Here is a 22,168-nt window from a genome sequence, read left to right as displayed (position 1 = left end):
GGCCAAAGGCCCAGGCTAATGCTCTGGGGACATGGGTTCAAATCCCACCACAGCCGCTGGTGGAATTTAAATTCAATTAATATAAATTTGGAATGTAAAGCTAGTGTCAGTAATGGTGACCATGACAACTATCGTTAATTGGTGTAAAAACCCATTTGGTTCACTAATATCCTTTAGGGGAGGGTATCCTTAGACAGGTCAAAAGTGGTTTTGGATGGGCAACAAATGCTGGCTTTGCCAATGACACCCCACACCCCAGGAAAGAATTAAAAAAGGAAACAGTTAAAGCAAAGTCTTTTTGTGGGGACATTCTGCTCCTGCTTAGCACCCAGCTCCATTAGAGAAAGCTGTCTACAGAGTCCTGTTTACTGGAACGTGTAAAACCATGACCATTTCATGCAGTCATGTGCAGGCACCAAGGACAGTCCTCTGGATGAAATTCTATTTGACCTGATGAGGTCGGGGGGGTGGGATGATTAACACCCATTTGTCGTTCATATCATTTCTTAAGCACTACTGGGGGCAGGATGAAGGGAAATCTACCCTTGTATCTTACTTCAAGGAGATGTTTGAAAACAGAAAGCATTGTTGGGGGGGAAACAATGCTCACTTTGATGTCACTGGAACAAACCTGCATTTTAAAATTGATAGCTTCTGCATAAAATTAAGATTTATCTCCAATTCTATTTTTCTGTACTTGCCCAGTGTGTGATATAAACGGAATACAGGATGACGAGCCATAGAGGTTGATTTGTATCCCAACTATAAATCACTCATAAATTTTCTCATGAAACAATGGAGCAGCTCAGTTATGATGAATTATGCCCACACCACTTGATCACACATCCTTTCCCCGTTCCTTTAATCAGACACAATGTCACCATTAATGTTTGGAAATGAAGCAAACAAACCACAGCATCATACATGCAATTAATATGTTGGAATAATTTATTCACCAACTGAACCTTCTGTAATGGGGTTTGGGTATGCTTTACCTGCTCACCCTTGGCCTTTATTCCAGTGACATCATTGAAAGGAGGAGGAGGAAGTCAGAGCAATAAAAAACTGCCAGCTCCATTTTTCTGTCAACCAACTTTCAACGCCTACAATCTCTCAAAAATCAGCAATTAGTTCACACTTCCAATAATAAGTCATCAACAGGTAAGGGGAAATGGAAACCTCAACCAGCCTGGAATCAAATAACACATTGTAAATGGTTAAAATGTGGATTTCTTTTTTTTTTGCAGCCTGAATTAATTGGGGTCAGTGAAATATTCCAGGCTGGGATTTAAAATGGGAACAAGGCAACTTGAGTCCTCCACTGATAATTATTTAAATATATGCAATGAGCATCTGAATCTCCAGGCCAGCTGGTCCCCAGGTGGCGTGTCCTCACCTACATGAACCGTTTGCAGCCAGAGAATCAGGACAGATATTACAACCAGTCTCAGCTACACTGGCTCAGAACTGGACTCAACAGCAGAGTGACTCTAAGAAGGGAGGGGGAGCACTGGGCATGTTAGAAGAGCAAAATAAAAAGTGTAGATAGAAAATTGCTCGATTTGAAAACCTTGTGTAAGGTATTCCAGATCAAGATCAAAAGGTAGAAGTGCTCTTGGGGCAGGGTTGAATCGGTTGCCCATTCTACACAGTTCCTGATATAAGCAGCGCCTTTGTAAATCGAGCCCTCTGGTAAAGACATATCGTTGGTGTCACTTGCCTGATATATTCCGCCATTAGAACGGTTGGTGTCTGTGGTGGAGGCTCTGGACACACACACACTGTGAGGCCACCGCAGCCTTTCCTGGTGCTTTGGAGGAACTTGGTGGTCAGCCTTTAACTGTCCAGTTATAATCAGTCTGGTACCGTGACTGCTCGACTACACCGAGTGCCCATTTCAACTCAGTTCACTTGTTGCTCCTGGACTGTTTCTTAATTAAATGAATTAAAAGCTCGTGTATATATATGCAGGGAAGTGGGGATTTTAAGCAAATTCAATCCGCTGTTGAAATTATTTACAGTTACTGAATTTATTTAACCTCCGCAGCCGATCATGGGTTCACCATTCACCATGTGTAGTGGATAAATCACGTTAGCATAACGGCTGTGTGTGGTGGGGACTACAAAACTCTATAATGGTCCCAATAACTCTTTCTCCATTTGACCCTTGCTAGCGCCATGTCCCACTTTTTAATTAAAAAAACATCCACCCATGTTTTTCAGGTTGAATGTGGTCTGTTTTCTGCAGTGCAGTGTAGTTAGGGAGTTGAGAATTTGAAGCAGATTATAGAAAGGAAAGTGGTGTGGGAAGAATGATGACTACAGTCACCTAAAGCTGCCGTGCCTGTGCCTTAGAACTGTGACTTTGCTAAGTAATCGCTTTCTGCTTCTCAAACTGTCAGATTTAAAACCATTGACGACCAGAGGATGGTATCCAAACAGAAAATGCTGGAAATATCAGGTCTGGCAGTATCTGCGGAGAGAGAAACAGAGTTAACCTTTCAGGTCCATGATCAAGGGCTAATGGTCTCCACAAGTGTGACCTGATCCGCTGAGTATTGGCAGCATTTTTCTGTTCTTATTCCCGAATTCGAGCACCCGCATTATTTTTTTGCTTTTGTATTAGAGATGATGATCAGTTCTGTAGAAAGATTTCAAAGGACAGCGGTGATTATCCAACCAAAACAGACCTAATGAAGGTTCACTGACAAATAACAATTAGAAGATTACATAGAACCTTCAAGTCCATGTGACATAAATTTAGTGATTATATAGACTGCTCTCCAAGCGTCAGCTCTTTTCAGTTAGGCTTTTAATCGTGACATTTGCCTAGAGGCTTCTTCTATGATATTTGGGGTCGAATTTGGTTTGTACACCTTGTGTCCACGTAGGAATGGTAATCAATGCTGCTGTGGATAGGTAAGTGATGGGATGTAGCGTGGTTTGTAGTTTCCTTCCTTCAATGTTAGTATTCAACTGATCTTGAGTAAGCTGTGTGCATTGCAAGATGTTCAATGTTAAATTGTTTTGCATATGGATTGAGTTTTATTTACATGACCTCTTCATGGATTATAATACCAACGTAGTTTGGGTAATTGTGTGATTAAATGTGTGAAGTACACAAAAAAATTAACACACAAGCAGGGGTAAAGCTGCTCAACACTGGCTACAAGTCTCCAGTATTTAAGTCTACATTATGAAATTGTGTGTGTCTGGTAGAAGGAGCTGGTGATCATGAGAATGTTGCCAACTCATTGGATAAGCTCTACCTAAAATCTGTGTGTCCAGCAAAGTGGAACATGTATTGTACAAATTAAGATCCACTCAGTGGTCCTGGTAAAATGAATGCTTACTTTGTATTTTCATTCAGAACAAAGTTCCACTTATACAAGTGTGTTTTCATCAAAAAACACAGCAGTGACCGGAGTGGAAATGTAAACATGGCGAGTTGTTGATACATTTTTCAAATAGCTGATGTTTGCTCAACTTTGGCCACCTGGGGTTTGTCCATTTTAAAACATGGCATGAACTGACAAAAAATGTCCCTTTGCAAATGCAAAGTCAGTGTCCCGCTTAAGTAACTTCCTTCAATGTTTTCTATCTGTGTACTTTTCCTGAATATGCTCCTTAAGTGAAGGAGACCATCTGGTGACCTTTGGTCGACTATGGAGAAGGACCGCTCTTGTTGATCAAATTTGGGTGCTAGGGGAGGGAACGTGCTCGTGAAATGTGTTTAACATCGCTTCTGATTGCAAGCAGACAGGTTTCACCTCTGTCACATGGCAACTAAGAAACTTAGACTAGCTTCCATTATCAGGCTTCATCTTCCAAAGCCTTGTTTTAGTGTTAGTCCATCTAAAACAATTAGTAACTGGTAGTTAGACAACAGGATGCAGAAATTGAGCACTTATACGAGAGTGCCTTATTTCTTAATTGGTAATTGATACAAATATTTATTGATTATCTTATTATCTGGAATTATCTTTATGAATAACTATTATTTAGCAAAGGAACTTTCTTAGTTTTATATCTATAGATGAGAGAGAACTGATTCTTTTTTCAACTGCTGTGCAGTTAATGTTTACTGTAGGGGCCTAAAAAAATTAACTTCAAGAAACAAATTCATTTCCTGTTGTGATTCTGAGACATATAATCTAAGAAAACCTCTGTATCAATCCTCAGTTAGCATTGAGTTTGCTGAGCTCTGGCAGGAGGGGGATTTAGTCACTTCTGAGCTAGTGAGGAGGGATTAATTCCTATCCAACAGCCCCTGCTGGAACTGTACACCAGCCGACATTAGGGGAGATGAAGATTCTTCAGTCATATTTCACACCACAGTTGAACACCCTACAACACTCCCTCATACATGAGGTATCAGCATAAGTCTCTGCCTTTAGCAGAGGAGAGGGAGATTTCCTTTTTATAGAGTTGGATAATAATTGGAAACAATGTGTGTGATTGGATAATGTGTGTGGAATGATTGAAAGTATTTTTTTCTGTGGTTCCAATCAAGATCTTTATTTTCCAGAAACAGATTTTAAGGAATTGTTGGCAAGGTAGATTTTAATGTACAAAATTGCACGATCGAATTGAGATATAGGCAAACCACAGGTAATCATGAACTTTGAATTACAATGTAGGAACTTAAAACAAAATTGTAAGCAGCTCAAAATGGCCTTACTTAATCTGTTCCACAAGTCAATTCTTATCAAGGAAAACTATTGTAGCCAACAGTGTAACTGGGTTTGGGACAATTACAAAGTATATACAGAGTAACAATATTGAAGGATTCTAGTGGGGGGAGGAAGAAAGACTCAGGCCAGAATTTTTAGCTCAGTGGGTGGGCGTGCGCCCGACCCGACCGAGAGTGAAATGATGCGCGATGATGTTGGCCGTGTGTGTCAATGTCTACATGCCGTCGCGCGAAAGTTTGGTTGGTGGGCGCGCACCAGAGCTGGCAGCGCATCCGCCGACAATTAAAAGGCCTATTAAGGTCATTAACTTATCAATTGACGTTAATTTTTCACTGCCTGTTCAGCCTAACGGTTGACGGGCAGGCGAAAAGGCCAAGCGGCCTTTGCATTTTTTTGGAAACCTCATCCGAGGGCAGGATGAGGTTTCCAAAAGCAAAAAAAAAACTTTTTTTTAATTAAAAATATGTCCTTGCTCATGTGACAGAGCCACATGACTGGATATGTTTTTATTACATTTTTCCGTTAATTTTTTCAATATCTCCTTCATCTCCCTGAAGCAGCTCCGTGCCTCAGGGAGATTATCAGCGCTCTCTCGCGCACATGCGTGAAGTTCGTGCTATGCCTCCTCCCCCTCCCCCCCCACCCCCCCTGCCCGCACAGGCAGCGCTCAACACTGCCGCTCGCGTATCACATTGGGCGGGCTTTAATTGGCTCACCAGTGTGAAATCGTGGTGCGCTGCCGATCATGGGTGGCGGTCGGCTTCCCGATCCCACATGCCAAGAGCAAAAATCTGCCCTTGTGTTTATATGGCACCTTTCACAACCCAAACATCCAGAGTGTTTACAGCCAAAGAAGTACTTTTGAAACAATGTCACCAGTGTTAAGGACAAAATGTGGAAGCCAGTTTGCAAGGTCCAACAAATAGCAAAGTGAAAATGACAAGAGAATCTGGTTTTTTTTTAGTGTTGTTGGTTGAGGTAGAAATATTGGCCAGGACACTAGGGAGAACTACCCTGCTCTTCTTTGAAATATTGGCATGGGACCTTTTACATACACATAAGAAGGCAGACAGAGCCTTAGTTTAATATTGCATCTGAAAGGTCACACCTCTGGCAGTTCAGTGCTCCCTCAGTATTGCACTGGAATGACAGCCTTGATTTTTGTGTTGTTGGGATTGGCATATTTAAAAGAGTGGTCTAGTTGAGCCAAATACTAATACCCATTTGTAAAATTTCTTGGGTTCGTAAAGCCTAGAAATAACATTGCTTCCAGAACTGAGGGTTGACTGAGCTTTGCTTCAGGTCATCATTCCATTGTGAGTTGACCTGCATTATTAAATTTAGACCATGTCAGGACTGTGCAGCAGGGTTGGTCCACTTTACTTTAGATGAGTACCAATGGAACCTACCAACAGCAAGCTCAGAACTTAGTCTGAATGAAAACTTTGCACTTTACCAGCTAGCCTCATAAATGAACAAAATTGGCTTGTGTGGGTTAGGAAGGATGGCTGAAATCTATATCTGAATGAGTCACACCTCTCCGAGGAATAGGGGGAAATGGCAGCAGGAAGAGAGAAGGAGAATTTAATGCAAATAACTACTTATTGGTACAGCTGTAAATTTTGTATTCCACTTACTTTGATCTTTTTGTCTTCACCTGGACAGAATTTGATGGAGTTGATCACCAGCCTATTGCAGAGCCCACCTTATTCTGATTCCAAATGGAATGAAACTAGGCAGGTTCTAGAACACATGGCCCAACCACACGAACAAATTACACCCCCCCGCACCCACCTCCCCTGCAGGTAGTGGAGATGAAAAACTACCTGTGGATCAAAATATTTTAAACCCTGCGATTGTGCGAATCACTCTAATTTGGGCAGAGCTGGTGAGATGATTTTGGATCTTGGTTTTGGCCATACTTAAGACCCTCTCGTAAATTGTGTATTTCATGGGTGGAAAATTCCTCTTTGGTTCTCAAGCCCACGTGTGTTTTTCCAACCAATAACTACTCTGACTAGTGATCCTCGCCTCTAATAGATTTCTTTTGGGTATTCGCAGCAAAACCAGACTGTTTAATGAACTAAAATATGCCAATTCGTTTCAGTTTGTAGAAAGAGATGGACAGTTCCTGGGGAAGCAATGTTGAATTGACTTGATCTCCAATTAAACAGCAGAATTTGAACAGCTTGTAATAGTTACAAAATAGTTTGAAAGTAATTTGTTATGACAAGTGACGAGTGCTTAGGCCAAAGAACCAAATGGAAATTAATATAATCAAATTGCCTTCAGGTAGGAGTTATAGCGATCAGTTTAATTACTACTGTGATAATTGCTGAAGCATTTAATTTGCTACCATTCACTTTTAATTACTAGGTAGAGCAAACTGGGTTTTCAAAACTTGTAAAGGGGAATATACACAAGGACAAGAATTTCAAGGTGATGGGTTGTGGGGTGTGGCTAAAGCTGCCACTTAGAATATAGTTTATAGACATATAAATGGTTTTTGTCTGGCACCTGTGACTGGGTAACAACTTCCATAAGTGGGTTGAGATCGAGAAATGTTTTGCCATATTGGGGGTGCAGGCAGCTCATTTTCTTTCTTTGATTTCAAACTGGGTGGTAAATAAGAGGAAATGCTGATTGTTAAAATCCACCCATTTCCAAAACCTGTAGCATTGCTTATGTTGCCCATTCGTTCCTCTTACAACACACAGGCTTTAGAAATCCAGGCTTGGCATCGCCTGAGCATCACTTCCTGATTTATCTTGCCGCCTCCCAATTTTTTAACCTTGATCACTGTAGGGCCGTGGGCCTTCATCTACATTCTTCAAATTTAAAAGGAAATGTCAATTGTGTTGTTTAATTTCAAACACTTTTATTCTTGGGAAGTCCATTGATCTGATTCTTTCTCAATTCTAATAAAAGAAATGTGTGCCCTGAGCAGTGATTCAGCCTTCAGTAAACGTGAATGAATGGTCCTGTCTTTCAGAAGAGTCCGTGCTCTGGAAAAGCCACTTAAGGGAAGTTAATTTCTCCTTTTCACCTGATGTTAACCCAGGTGCCCAAATGTGCTGTTAGTATTGATTGAATTTCATGAAAGAGCAAATCATAATTGTTCTCACCCAAAGTGTTAAAATTGAAATGCATTTTCACTTTCAAATAAATAGTGTTCTGCTTCCTGAAGTCCATGGTATGTCAAAGTGGGATGATGACTATGTATCCATCAGCTTTATAATAAAGTTTGTCTGAGAGGCAGGAAGCCGGATGTTAGCCTAAAGATACCACCGGGTGCTCCGATCTATTAGCTACACTTAAATAATACAAAGCTAGGTGGGATTGTGAGCTGTGAGGAGTCAGAGTCATTATGGTGCAAAAGGAGGCCATTCAGCACATCAAATCCATGCTGGCTCCCTCTAGAGCAAACCAGTCAGTCCCATTCCCCCACTCAATCCCCTTAGGCCTATAAGTTTATTTCCCCCCAAGAGCTCATCCAATTTCTTTTTGAAATCATTCATCATCTCTGCTCCCAGTACCTTAATAGGCTGAGAGTTCCACGTTATTACCACTTGCTGCGTAAAAAAAAGTTCTGCATGCATCTCTTGCCAAAAACCTTAAATACGTGATGTTCAGTCCTTGTACCATTAGCTAATAGGCTAAGAAAAGCTGTTCTTATCATATCTAAACCTGTCATAACCTTGTACACCCCTATCAAATCTCCCCTCAATCTCCATTGCTCCAAGGAGATCAACTTCGCCTTCTCCAACCTAACCACATATTGAATTGCCTCATTCCTGGAACTATTCTGGTAAATCTCTTCTGCACCTTTCACCACCGCAGGGACCTTCACATTCTCCCTAAAGTGCGACCACAACTGGGTGAAAAATTCTCAATGTGGCCTAACTAGAGATTTATAAAGATTTAGCCAAACTTCTCCACTTTTGTGCTCATTACTTCAATTTCTGAAGCCCAAATCCCATATGCTTTACTAACCTCTCTCTCTATGTCCTGCCACATTCAAAGATCTATGCACACGAATCACTACGCCCCTCCGTCCCTACACACTTCTCAGAACTGTGCCATTAGGTTTTTTTTACCTCTCCCAAAATGTACAAAGGAGGACACAAGAGGTTTAAAGGGATATAGACAGACTTACTTACTTAGACTTTGTCCTGCATGGGACCGGAGGAACTATGGGCAGCAAGACTCCGCCACCAGCCCTGGTCCATTGCAGTTCCTTTCGCTCCAGCCCAGGTGATGTCCTGCTCTTGAAGATTCTCCTTAAATGTACTTCACCAGGTCCTCTTTGGACGGCTCCATTGTTGTCTTCCATCTGGTGGTGTGTCCCCCGGAGGTTGGTTAGCTCAGTTGTCTGGATGGCTGGTTTGTGATGCAGTGACACCAATAGCGTGGGTTCAATTCCCGTGCCGGCTGAGGTCATCCACGAAGGCCCGGCCTTCTCAATCTCACTCCTTGCCTGAGGTGTGGTGACCCTCCGGTAAACTCACCACCAGTCATGTCTTTCTAATGAGAGAGCAGCATGATCCTCTGGGACTGCAGTGACTTTCATTTCAATTCGGTGGTGTCCATTCTGTTGCCACTCTGGCAAGGTGTATGTTCAGGGGGTGAAGTATGTGTCCTGCCAGCCTCAGTTCGTCTCTGTCATGATATCCTGTAGATGTTTCTGAACAATTCTCTGTAACACTTTGTTCGTGATGCTGTCTCTCCACGTGATGCCCAGGACCTTACATATGCAATGCTGGTGAAAGACGTCCAACTTACATGACACCTTTGCTCTTCTGTCTCGCTGGTATAGATTGCAGTTGGTGGTACTATGGGCATGTTGATGGTGTTGGATGTCCAGGTCATGTGTCTAGAGCCATTGGAAGACCGATGCTGCTTTGCCAATTCTTGCGTGGACATCGTCTTCCCTGGAGATGTTGCTCCCTAGGTAGGGGAAGTGGTCGACGTCCTCCATGTTCTGTTGTCTGATGGCGATATGAGGGCTTTGTTTCCATCCAGTCATCACTGTCTTGGTCTTCCTGCAGCTGATGCATAGTCTCAAGCCTGGTGGTCATGTTTTGGTGCGCGCGCAATTTGTCAGGCCAGCAAGATGATGCCATCTGTGAAATCCAGGTCAACCGGTGGTGTTGCCACAGGATAGCAAAGTCCACATTATTTGGAAAACTAGATGGCAGATGGAGTATAATGTGGGGAAGTGTGAGGTTGTTCTCTTTGCTGATAAGGATAGAAAAGCAGAATATTTTTTATAAGATGCGAAAGCTTTAAATGTGGATGTTCAGAGAGACTTGGGTGTACTTGTACAAGGAACACAAAGTTAGCATGCAGGTACACCAAGCTATTTAAAAAAATGCAAATGGCATGTTGGCCTTTTTTGGAAGGGGATTGGAGTTGATGAATAAGAAGTCTTGCTATAGTTACGCGGGGCATTGGTGAGGCCACACCTGGGGGAGAATTGCCTCCCCGTCGGACAGGCTGGTCGGGAGCAAGCGTGGAGCTGATCGCCACCCACAATTGGCTGCATGCCGCCATTTTACTTGGGCGGGCCAATTAAGGCCCGCCCAGCATGACATGCACCCAGAAGCGCTCAGCGCTACCTGTGCAGGCGGTGGGGGGAGGGAGAGTCGGGGCCTGCGCTCTTTCGCGCATGTGCATGAAAGAGCGCAAATCTCCTTGAGGCAGCTCCGTGACTCAGGGAGATTAAGTTCAGCTCAAAAGATTTTTAAAATGAAAAAATAAAATTATTCAGACATGTCCCCTTGTGACAGTGTCACATGAACTGGGACATGTTTATGAATTTTAATAATTTTTATTTACTTTATAAACCCTTCATGAAACCTCATCTCACCCATGGATGAGGTTTCATGAGAAATGCGAAGGCCGCCTGGGCTCTTCGCCTGCCCGACAACCTTAAGGCTGGATGGGCAGCCCTGACAATCACTCCAATTAGGTCATTAATGGCCTTAACAGGCCTTTGACACTTTGGCAGGTGTGCAGCTGACTCCGGTGCGTGCCCGCCGAACTGAAGATCAGCATGACACGAGGTGACGTTGGGATGCACGCCCACCCCGCCACACCCATCCCCCACATGCCGAACGGAAGATTCTGGGCCTGGAATAGTGTGTGCTGCTTTGTTCTCTATCTAAGGAAGGACATACTTATATTGGAGGCAGTGCAACAAAGCAGGTTAACTGAATCAGTTCCTGGGATGAGGGGGTTCTCCTATGATGCGAGGCTGAGTAAATTGGATCTATATTCTCTGGAGTTTAGAAGAATAAGATCTCATTAAACATTCACGATTCTAAGGTAGCTTGACAGGGTAGATACCAAGAGGTTGTTTCCCCTGGCTGGGAAATCTAGAACATAGGGGCACAGATTCACAATAAGGAGTCAGCCATTTAGGACAGAAATTAAATTTCTTCACTAAAAAGGTTGTGAATCTTTAGAATTCTTTGCCCAAAGGGGTTGTGTGTGTTCCATCATTGAATACATTTAAGACTGAGATTTTTGGATTCTTGGAATCAAGAGATATGGGGAGTGGGTGGGAAAATGGAGTTGATGCAGATGATCAGCCATGATTGCATTGAATGGCAGAACAGGTTCGAAGGACTATATTGTCCACTTGTGCTCTGATTTCTTTTGTTATGTCTTTAGTCAAATCAGAGGTAATGCAGCGAAGCCAATCTCTGACAAATAGTGAGGCTGATCATTGCTGACGGCTTCAGGTAGGGAAGGGGGTCCTGGTGATTTATGAACAGATATTATATGTCACTACTTGAGGAGTTTCAAAGGAAAAGCCTGTAGATGATCAGCCATCTGGATAGAGCAGCAATGTGTTTAATATACCATCAGAAAATGCCTCAGTGTGAACCTAAAGTTGCTCAATTGCTGAGTTTATGGAGATCTGCATGACAGTATCTCAATCAGATATGATATGTAAAAAAAACTTTCTTAAAAAAAGTCATCCATAATTTTATAATTTCTTAAAAACAAGCAACTTTTTGTAAAAGGGCAATAAACATGTCAATCATTCTGACCCACAAAAGTATCCATACCTTAAACTACAAGCACTTGAAACCTCTGTATCTTGTGTAAATAAAGAAATATTTTTTCCCTTGGGCTGGGGTGTTTCAACAGGCTAATGGATTTCTGGGCTCTCAGCCAAACCTCATTATGTATTCTTGGCTGAGAGTTCACACATCCTTTAGAGTACTAAAACACCTGAGCCCCAGAGAATACTTTGCTTGGTTGACAGCATTGGTTATCTGCTGTCAATTGTGACATTTATTTATACAAGGTTAAGAGGTTTGAAGTGCTTGCAGTTTCAGCTATTGAAACTTTAAAGGGTCTGAATAATTGAAATGTTTATCGCCTTGTGGTAAAACTTTTTTTAAGGAAGTGGAAAGTTATCTATGAATTTTTTTTTTACACACAGTCACTAGAGGACTCATTGTTTCTATACATGTTTAGTGGCTGAATGGCCATGGAAGTGCCATAGCTTGGCATGAAGGGCCATTGGGGGAGGGTGGGAGATGAAGCTTGGCATGAGGGTGCATGGGGGGCTGTAGGGAATGGGTTGGGGCATACAGTGTCATGGGACCATGAGGGTATACCCTGGCATTGCAGTCCATGTCCAAATGCAGCAAGACCTGGACAATATCCAGGCTTGGGCTGACAAGTGGCAAGTAACATTTGTTTTGTACAAGTGTCAGGCAATGACCATCTCCAACAAGAGAATTAACCATCACCCATTTACATTCAATGGCATTACCATTGCTGAATCCCGCACTATCAACATCCCGGGGTTATCACTGACCAGAAACTGGACTGGACTAGTCATATAAATACTGTGGATAGGTCAGAGGCTAGGAGTCCTGCAGCTAGTAACTCCCCTCCTGACTCCCCAAAGCCTGCCCAACATCTGCAAGAAGTGATGGAATACTCTCCACTTGCCTGGGTGACTGCAGCTCCAACAACATTCGAGAAGCTGGACACCATTCAGGGCAAAACAGCCCACTTCATTGGCACCACATCCACTAACATTCACCCTCTCCACCACCGATGCACAGTAGCAGCAGTGTGTATCATCTACTAGATTCACTGCAGGAACTCACCAAGAATCCTTAGACAGCACCTTCCAAACCCATGACCACTACCATTTAGAAGGACGAGGGCAGCAGATACATGGGAGCACCACTAACTGGAACTTCCCCTCTAACACTCATCACCCTGACTTGGACATATATTGCTGTTCCTTCTCTGTCACCGGGACAAAATCCTGGAACTCCCTCCCTATTAGCACTGTGGGTGTATCTACACCACAGTGGTTTGCAGTGGTTCAAAAAGGCAGCTCACCACCACCTTCTCAAGGGCAATTAGGGATGGGTAATAAATGCTGGCCTTGCCAGTGACGTCCACATCCCATGAATGGATAAAAAAAATTGGGAGCATGAGGCACCATCGGGGCACGAGGGGGCATGAGGATGACTTTTTTAAACCTGCCCTTTAAAAAGGTCCCCTCATGCTCACTATATATCATGAGTCCTCCGAGGTGCTGTGAGCTATGACTCATTGAAATCCTGGCTTGACTTCATGAAAATTGCAGAGGACTAGGACATGCCTATCCCCCAATGGAGCCAACCCGGTCAGGAGTGCAGGGTACGGGTTTTTGACTCGAAACAGCCTGCACCCTTTAAAGGCCCTGTTGAAAATTGGAAACCCCAGGAATTGCGTCAGGAATCCTGGAATCCGGTTCCTGTTGCCATTTTTAAAGGTCTCCGGAGTATCTGGACTCTGTGAAAATGCAGGCCAAAATGTCTTTCATTTTGTACAAGAAAGCCACGGATCATTAATGGCCAGTTAATTATTCTGCCAGGGTTAGTTTGGCACATGCTTTCGAACATTGGCAAGCAGGCAGCATAGCAGTACACTGCTGGCAGTACACGTTTTTTGTTTTAGCTCCTTACTGATATTAAAAACACAAGGCCGTTCATGACATTGTATTTGAGAAGAACAGCTTCACAGAATTACAGTACATAGCCACCCACACCATCCCTTCACAAGGTAATGTCAGATTGTTGCTTCACTTCCAAGTTCTGGTGTTGATTTTCCACTAATGTGACCTAAAAATCTAAAATTAAATGCTAGTAAGACTGGCTCAGTAGGGTTCACTGTTCGACTGTACTATGGCTGCTTTAGACACCAAATACATTATGTATAAGCAACATCAGGTTCATGCCGTGTATATACACCAGCACAGACTTCCCATCTCTTTGACCAAGCTTTTGGTCATCTGCCCTAATATCTCATTATGTGGCTGAGTGTCTAATTTTGCTTTATAATCCCCTCAAGATGTTTTATTATGTTAAAGGTGCTATATAGATATGTTGTTGGGCGAAATGGCCCATTTCTCTGCTGTATATTCTGTGTTTAGGAGAATTTCACAAAGTAAATCTCTCAACATATTAGTCCGATTGGATTCTTATACACAGCTCACTCTTGAATGAATTGGAAAAAAAGAGCCAGCAATGGGCCACAGGGGGACTATTTTACATCGGCAGGAAGTACTCGCTTGAGCTGGCTTGTCAGTGTTCCTACTATCCAGATGGAAGAGAAATACATCTTAACAGATGTTGCAGATGTACTAGCAGTATCTATCCTCTGCTATGTCAAACACTGAGAGGCTTTGTATCATTATTGAGAATAAGATGCGCCTCCAAATCATGTGAGGTTATGTGTTACATTTGTAACACATGGTGTATATTTCAATAGCACAATATAATGGTTTATAAATATTGGGAGCAGCCTTTCTTCTCTCCTTGCTTTAATTTGATCATTATTAATTTGAACCATTCCTCCTGTGCTCCTCCCAAGCTCCAAATCCTCCACTGACATAACCCCAACCTCTATCATTACCTGTATTGCAATTATCACAAATTTATGTACTTCCTACTCTAACCCGTTTGTTTCTAACACCACCTACTTGAATTCCCCATCCTCCCTCAGTTTCTCATTCTCCTCACCATTTACAGTCTTTAAAATAGAAGTTTGTTTCCACCTAGTCGCTACTTGATTTACCTCCCGTTCCTTTCAGCCCTCGCTAGTGTCCTGTACTGTGGGATCTTCACCTAGCCTTACCGCTTTCTAAAAGCCTGAATGAACGGTTGCATGGTTATTGATCAGAACTGTTTATGTAACCTGGAGAACTTGGCAGTCACAAGATTAGGAGGGAGGGTTTGCTCGTTTCCACTGAGGTGTAATTAATGTGATTGGCTTGGCACACTGGAACAAAAACCCCTCCTCCGTTATTTAAAGCTGCAATATGTGAAATGTGAATGCCGTTTGAAACTGATAAAAATGCAGCCTTTCTCATCTTCTGTGCACCCCAGCATTTACTGGCATCAGTTACTATCTTACTGACTCTCTAGGATTTGACAGAAGTTGCACGCATGAGATGGTGTCAGCGGCACTTCCAGCTTTGCCTGATTCTGCTGTCAGAATAATGTACGGAATTTTGTTGTTGAATCTTTTAGTATTGGAGAATATCATGAATAGTGCTCCACTTAAAGAGGGCTGCACAGTGAAGACTCCTAACAAAGTCATGAGTCCGGTGATGATATGAACCCTAAAGCGATACATTTAGAATTTTAAAACATGTCACCATTGACATGTGGCAGCAGACTGCAATCGGGAACCAGGAACCCTACTGATTGGAAAAGAGTCAGCAATGGGCCACAGGGGCTATTTTACATCAGCAGGAAGTTCTCGCTTGAGCTGGTTTGTCAGTATTCAACTTGCCTGAAGCAGTTGCTGGAACATCCACACTGCCTACCCAAAGCCAGCACCGGGAAACCCACTCCATTCTCAAGTACAGGCTCCATACAAAGGCTACCAAGAAGCTTTGGGAGTCTACTACAGTGTGTTGGTTGTGTGTAGGTGGGGTTGAGGGGAGATGGGAAAATCAGTTGTGTCTTATGCTGAGCTGGTGAAGGGGGTTAGTTCTGGTACATGGGAGTGTTGTACCTGTTTCAGGCATTAGTTGAATTTCCTGCTTTCATTTATCCCACAAAAGTTCAGTCCAAAGGAATTGCTGAACCTTTTCTTGAGCAGCCACCTGTGGTCTATTTAAGGATTGCTGGTTAGCGTGCTTGATGCCTGGTTTGAATAGATGGAACATGCACCGTTCAGGCTGTACCTATTTTACCTGAGCACTGCAAACGGGGTCCTACAGGCAACCATATGCTTCAAACAGGTGAACGTACTCATCCATTTATAGGTCTGCTTGAAAATTGGTACCAACCGGTAGCACGAAGTACTCGCCTCACCCCCTTCCTGATTCCCAACTTCCAGCCAGGAAATGGGCAGCCAGCAGCAGAAAATCGCCCCTATATTTCTCCCCCTCCCCCAGCCTACGTGTTTTGAGGTCAGCTTAATAATAACTAGCCCTGCTGCAGCTGAGATTGGCTGACCAAACAGATTGGGAATAAGGCCAAAAACCTGATCCATGTGGCTCAGTGTCACAACAGATGATGCTTTCGCCCAACGAACCATCAGAGGCCTCATCAACCCATTTCTTTTAAACACAGCATAAGCTCCAACCCCTCCAAAGTAGTTTGTTAAACATCCAGCTTCATTCATATCAGCTGCAAGTTAATTAAGCAGGAACATAGCTATAATTGAATTTGTTAGTTTCTGTTGAAATATATTGAGTAAAGTTATTTGAGTGTTTCATCAAATCAGTAGTAGTAAAGTTTATTAGTAGCAACAAGGCTTATCTCAATAGCTAGAGGAATGGCAGAGCTGCTCTGACCTCCAGAGTGCACATTCTGTTCCATGTGAGAACTCCAGGATGCTCCGAAGGTCCTAGGTAACGATATGTGCTGGAAGTGTCATGAGTTGCAGCCACTTGACCTCCAGGTGCATGTTTATGTAAATCACTGAAGATGGCAGGACACGTTGAGAGGGCGGTTAATAAAGCAAACAGCATCCTAGGTTTCATTAATTGGAGCATAAGAGTACAAGAGCAAGGAGGTTATGGTAAGATTGTATAAGACACTAGTTCAGCCTTAACTGGAGTATTACGTCCTGTTTTGAGTGACAGACTTTGGGGAGGATGTGAAGGCATTAGAGAGAGCGCAGAAAAGATTCACGCAAATGGTTCCAGGGATGAGGAACTTCAGTTACGTACATTGATTGGAGAAGTTGGGACTGGTTTCCTTGGAGAAGAGAAGGTTGAGAGAGAAGAAGAGATTTGATAGAGCTATTAAAAATAGATAACTGTATTTCATTTGAGAATATATTTTTTGTACTTTTTTTTAAAAAAAAGTCATGACCTGGAAATTCCTTTGAATTCTAATTTTTGGGGTGATCTTGAGGCATTAAAATGAGTGGAGTTGGATCACCATTTATAATCCCAAGAAATGGCCACCAAAATGTTATTCACTCAGAAATGCAGTCCTGATTACTGCTCACTCCACCACATGTAAATGAGGTGGTTATGGCCAAAATACCTGTGAAATTTCCCCACTTAGTGCCCCTCGCCCAACCAAGGGGAATGGCTCTACTATATATGTGATGGTTTGAGCAGCAGAATAGTCTGCTTGAGGCAGATATCTCAAACAGGCCACTGTTACAGAAATAATTGGCTGTTTGTGGAACTCTATTGGGATGGCAAATTTTCTTTCTGTAGTTCTAGAATCAACCTGCCATTTGTGAATATTGGAGAAATTAAAATTTGGAAAGGAAATGGATTTCCCGTTGGGAAATTCTCTCTTCCGGGTTCAGGGGAGGAGGAACATGAGATTAGATTGGAAGAATTCAGAGTGAGGCATCATGGGAGACATTGGATTCCAACATATTGCTACATACTCCATAGACAGTGAAGGTCTTTCTTGGATTGTTTGGTCCGTCAATGCCTGGGAAGACTGTGCTTCCACCCCACAAACTATTAGGTTGAAGACCTGCAATTCACGTCAGCAAAGTGTGTGTTTTGGGTGTAGCAGTGAAAGTGGCCACTGCCTTGAATTTATTTGTTTTGTGAGTTTTTCCAGACAGCTTGGGTTACCTTTGTCACATGAGTCAGTCTGCAACTTGCGAAAGATGGCTACTGAAGCTCTGCAATATTTGTAATGAAATATGAGGAGAAATGATGTTTCACATCCAGTGCTTATTAACTGGTTCGAATGTCATGACAGACTAGCAGATGAGTAGAGATTCATGGGTTGAGGTTTTAGAGTGATTTATAAACAATTTATAATTTGAGTATAAATTGAATTTATAATTCAATGTGTTGGGGGAGAGAGAGTCTGTGGAGATCAATGAGAACAGGGATGATGGATGAGTGGAACACAATGTAGACGTGAGGCTCTCCCTATGATTCTATCTATTGATTTTACTGTCTTGTGTGCAAAATAGAACTTAAGGAGTCTTGATAAATATAATTTGAGGTGGTTGGGATTGTGATGCATTAAAACAGTCCAGACCAGCAGTTCCCTAAAATAACAGTTTTATTGGGGTGTTTCACTACAGTTTGTATCTAGATGTGACCTACAGGATGATAGATGGTGAGACTTGCATTATCTGGCAAATGTATAGCGCAATGAGGACAGTAACATTTTATGATTAAAAATGTGATAAATATATTGTCTTGCTGTTCTCATGCCAAAAGGATTTTAAAAAATTTATTTGTTCATGGGTTGCGTGTGTCACTGGCTGGGCCAGCTTATATTACCCATCCCTAATTGCCCTCGAGAAGGTGGTGGTGAGCTGCTGCCTTGAACCGCTGCAGTCCATGTGGTGTAGGTACACCCACAGTGCTGTTATGGAGGGAATTCCAGGATTTTGACCCAGCGACGGTGAAGGAATGATATATTTCCAAGTCAGGGTGGTGTGTGGATTGGAGGGCAACTTGCAGGTGGTGGTGTTGCCACGCATCTGCTGTCCTTGTCCTCCTAGTGGTAGAGGTACCTGGGTTTGGAAGGTGCTGTCAAAAGAGCCTTAATGAGTTGCTACAGTGCATCTTGTAAATGGTACATGCTGCTGCCAATGTGCATTGGTGGTGGAGGGATTGAATGTTTAAGGTGGTGGATGGGGTGCCAGTCATGTGGGCTGTTTTGTTCTGTGGAGCTTCTTGAGTGTTGTGGGAGCTGCACTCATCTAGGCAAGTGGGGAGTATTCCATCACACTCCTGACTTGTGCCTTGTAGATGGTGGACAGGCTTTGGGGAGCCAGGAGGTGATTCGTTGTAGGATTCTTAGCCTCTGACCTGTTCTTGTAGTCACAGTAGTTATATGGCTGGTCCAATTCAGTTTCTGGTCAGTGGTAACCCCCAATTCACGTTGGTTATTAAGTATTTTAGCCTTTGATTTTATCTGGTGATGTTATTTCACCCCTCTTCTTCCACCAACATCCCCATGAATTTTGACAAAAAGGATAAAGGTGGCTTGGAAGAATATTTCTCTTCAGCTGCAATCTGTTCTCCAGAGCTACAGGACAGAGCAGCATTATTAACAGCAGCCGATAGTGAGATTCAAGCTCCAATCACTGTCCTTTTCTATGAAAATGAATGAGAAATAACCTTCCAGCTGTGATAGTTTAACAATACACTGATGTCGCATTGCTGGCACATTCCTGGGAATTGCTGTCAGAATGATTTGCTTTACTGTCCAGCTTTTAAAGCTTTTCTTTACTGAGTTTTAACTTACACCATGAGTAAAAGGAGTTTCAAATTTGTGGGGATAAAGCAAAATACTGCGGATGCTAGAAATCTGAAACAAAAACAGAAAATGCTGGAAAAGCTCAGCAAGTCTGACAGCCTCTGTGGAGAGAGGAAAAAAAACGTTATTTTTTCCCTTCCACAGATGCTGTTCGACCTGCTGAGTTTTTCCATCATTGTCTGTTTTCTTTTCAAATTCATGGTTGATTTTATTTTATGAAATGAATTAAGGTATGTTTGTAAAGTTGAATAAGAATACGGATGAATTTTGGTACATATCTTTATTTTTGTTTTAAAATCTCAATATAAATCTGATTTCTGAACTAAAACACTGGCATTTTTCCAAATGAGATTTGTGTATTTCAGATCATCGCTGTGCAAAGTCAATTAAAGCAGGCTCTATAAATTAGGTCTAGTCCATTTTTGTAGCTGCTTGTCAGATACAATTACAATCAGACTTCACCGTTTGTTCTAAATCTTCCATGTTTTATTTACAAATTTTAGAATCCTCCACACTCCAAATGCATAATCCATTGTGTTGCTAAAACACGATTGGGTCTTTTCCACAAATTGAAGAGTCCATATCCATTCAGATCACAAATACCACTGGCATCTCTTGGAGATGACTGTATCCTAGAAGGATGTACTGGCATGGGTCTCTGTCTCATTCTTGTAATCATTCTCTTAAAATGTAAAATTGCATTGGAGGCTGTACAGCGAAGGTTCACTAAATTGGTCCTTGGGATGAGGGCGTTTTTCTACGATGACAGGCTGAGTAAACTGGGCCTATGTTATCTGGAGCTTAAAAACATACCGTATTCTAAAAGGGATTGACAGGGTGGACACTGAGATCTTGTTTTCACTGGTCAGGGAATCTAAAACATGGGGACACAGTTTCAGAATAAGGGTCTGTTCATTTCGGGCTGGGATGAGGAGAAATTACTCAAAGGGTTGTGAATCTTTGGAATTCTGTACCTCAGAGGGTGTGGATGCTCCATCATTGAATGCATTTAAGGCTGGGGTAGACAGATCTTTGGTGTCTCAGGAAGTCGAGGGATTTGGTGGCACATGCTCGATGGGCCAAATGGTCTACTTCTCTTATTTCTTGTGCTACCTTTACTTGTTGCCATATCCTTTTTGGTTCTTCAGCTTTTTGTGCCAACTATTCTTTTACTTACCACATTTTTCTTTTTAACTTCTTTACTCTTGATGCTGGTCCACACAATCAACCTGGACTCCTCACCTTCATTTCTTGAAAATAGTAAAAAGTTCCACATATTGGATTTACCTGATGTCTGCCCCTTGCTATTGTGTAGCTGTAGAAGGCTTGACTACATGGGAACATAGGAACAGGAGTAAGCCATTCAGCCCTTCGAGTCTGTTCCATCTTTCACTTAGATCATGGTTGATCTGTACCTCTGTACCATTTACCCATCTTTTCTCTATATCCTTTGATACTCTTGCCAATCGATCCATTACCCAATTAACCCATTAACCTCGGTCCTGAAAGCTCCAATTCCCATTCTTGTGGGAGAGAGAATTCCAAATTTTTGTTACCCTTTGTATGAAGAAGTACTCCCTGATTTCACTCCTGATTGGCTGCCTCCAATTTTAAGATCGTACCCCTTTGTTCTAGATTCCCTACTAGAGATAGTTTATTTATCTACCTATCAAATCCTTTTATTATTTTAAACACATCAACTAGAATGCCTTTCAATCTTCTATACTTTTACAAATGCGTATTTCAAAATGTGGAATAGTTATAAGGGTGTTAGGTAAGCACTTAGAGCAGGTGTGTTAGAATCAATGGTCTGATTACCACAATATGGACTCTGAAATGGTCCCGAGCGTTAATAGATTAGGGCAGATTGTACAGTTATATTTCAAATTTAGGAGACTCCGAATGTGTAAACATCATTGATACGTTATAAAGTTTATTCTGATAATATTTTTATCTCATTGGATTCACAGATGGACCCTGCTGTTCAGTAGTTGGCTTAAAAAAGACACTTTTGATAAAGCAGACTCCAGTTTTGTGAGCCTGGACACTTTTTGCTACCTCTCTGTCTATTTGAAGCATTGCAGTAACATAAATATCTCCCCAGCCTTCCAAGTAAATATAACGTTCTCTTTACAGATCGTTGGGGATGTTCTTTCAGTGTTGGTTTAGAGCAGGGCCCTGCTGAGAGGAAGATGGAGTTGCTAATTCTGAGTTATACTACTAGCTCTACTTCATTGTTGTGAAGGGATGATGCAATGTTGTGCATGCACTTTTAAATAGCTCTGCTATCCATGACTAACTGTCTCCAGCACTAAAGTTACAGAGTTCCTGAGCAATCCAATGAGCCACCTGGGCACATTTAAAACTCCTTTACACTGGTTGTGGTTCAGTTCTGATGGAAGGTCTGCAAGGAAGAGGGTAGATTGTAATGTTCCCCAAGGGTCAGTGCTAAGACTATTTTTTTTCTGATAAGAGGTGTGACAAGCAGTGAGGATGATACTGATCAACTGCAACAGGATATAGGCTGGCTGAATGGGCAGACAAGTGCAGATGGAATTTAATACAGAGAAGTGTGAGGTAATGCATTTTGGCAGAAGGGACAGGGAGAGGCAATACAGACTTAAGTGGCACGAACATAGGGACCAAGGGGCAAACACCTTAGAATGTGGCAGGATATATTGAGAGAGTAGTTAGCAAAGCAAATGAAACCTTGGTCTTTATAAATAGAGGCATTGAATA

General features: G+C 42.3%; 1 protein-coding gene across 3 annotated transcripts in view; it reads left to right on the top strand.

Moving 5' to 3' along the window:
• The window catches only part of LOC144690357 (rap1 GTPase-activating protein 1-like), a 573,401-nt gene that overhangs the window by 310,566 nt on the left and 240,667 nt on the right, over positions 1–22,168 (top strand). The window lies entirely within an intron of this gene.

The sequence above is a fragment of the Cetorhinus maximus genome, chromosome 15 (genome assembly GCF_964194155.1).
Source record: "Cetorhinus maximus chromosome 15, sCetMax3.hap1.1, whole genome shotgun sequence".
Taxonomy (NCBI): domain Eukaryota; kingdom Metazoa; phylum Chordata; class Chondrichthyes; order Lamniformes; family Cetorhinidae; genus Cetorhinus; species Cetorhinus maximus.
Note: the sequence above shows the minus strand (reverse complement) of the source record. Positions and strands in the feature narration are given on the sequence as shown.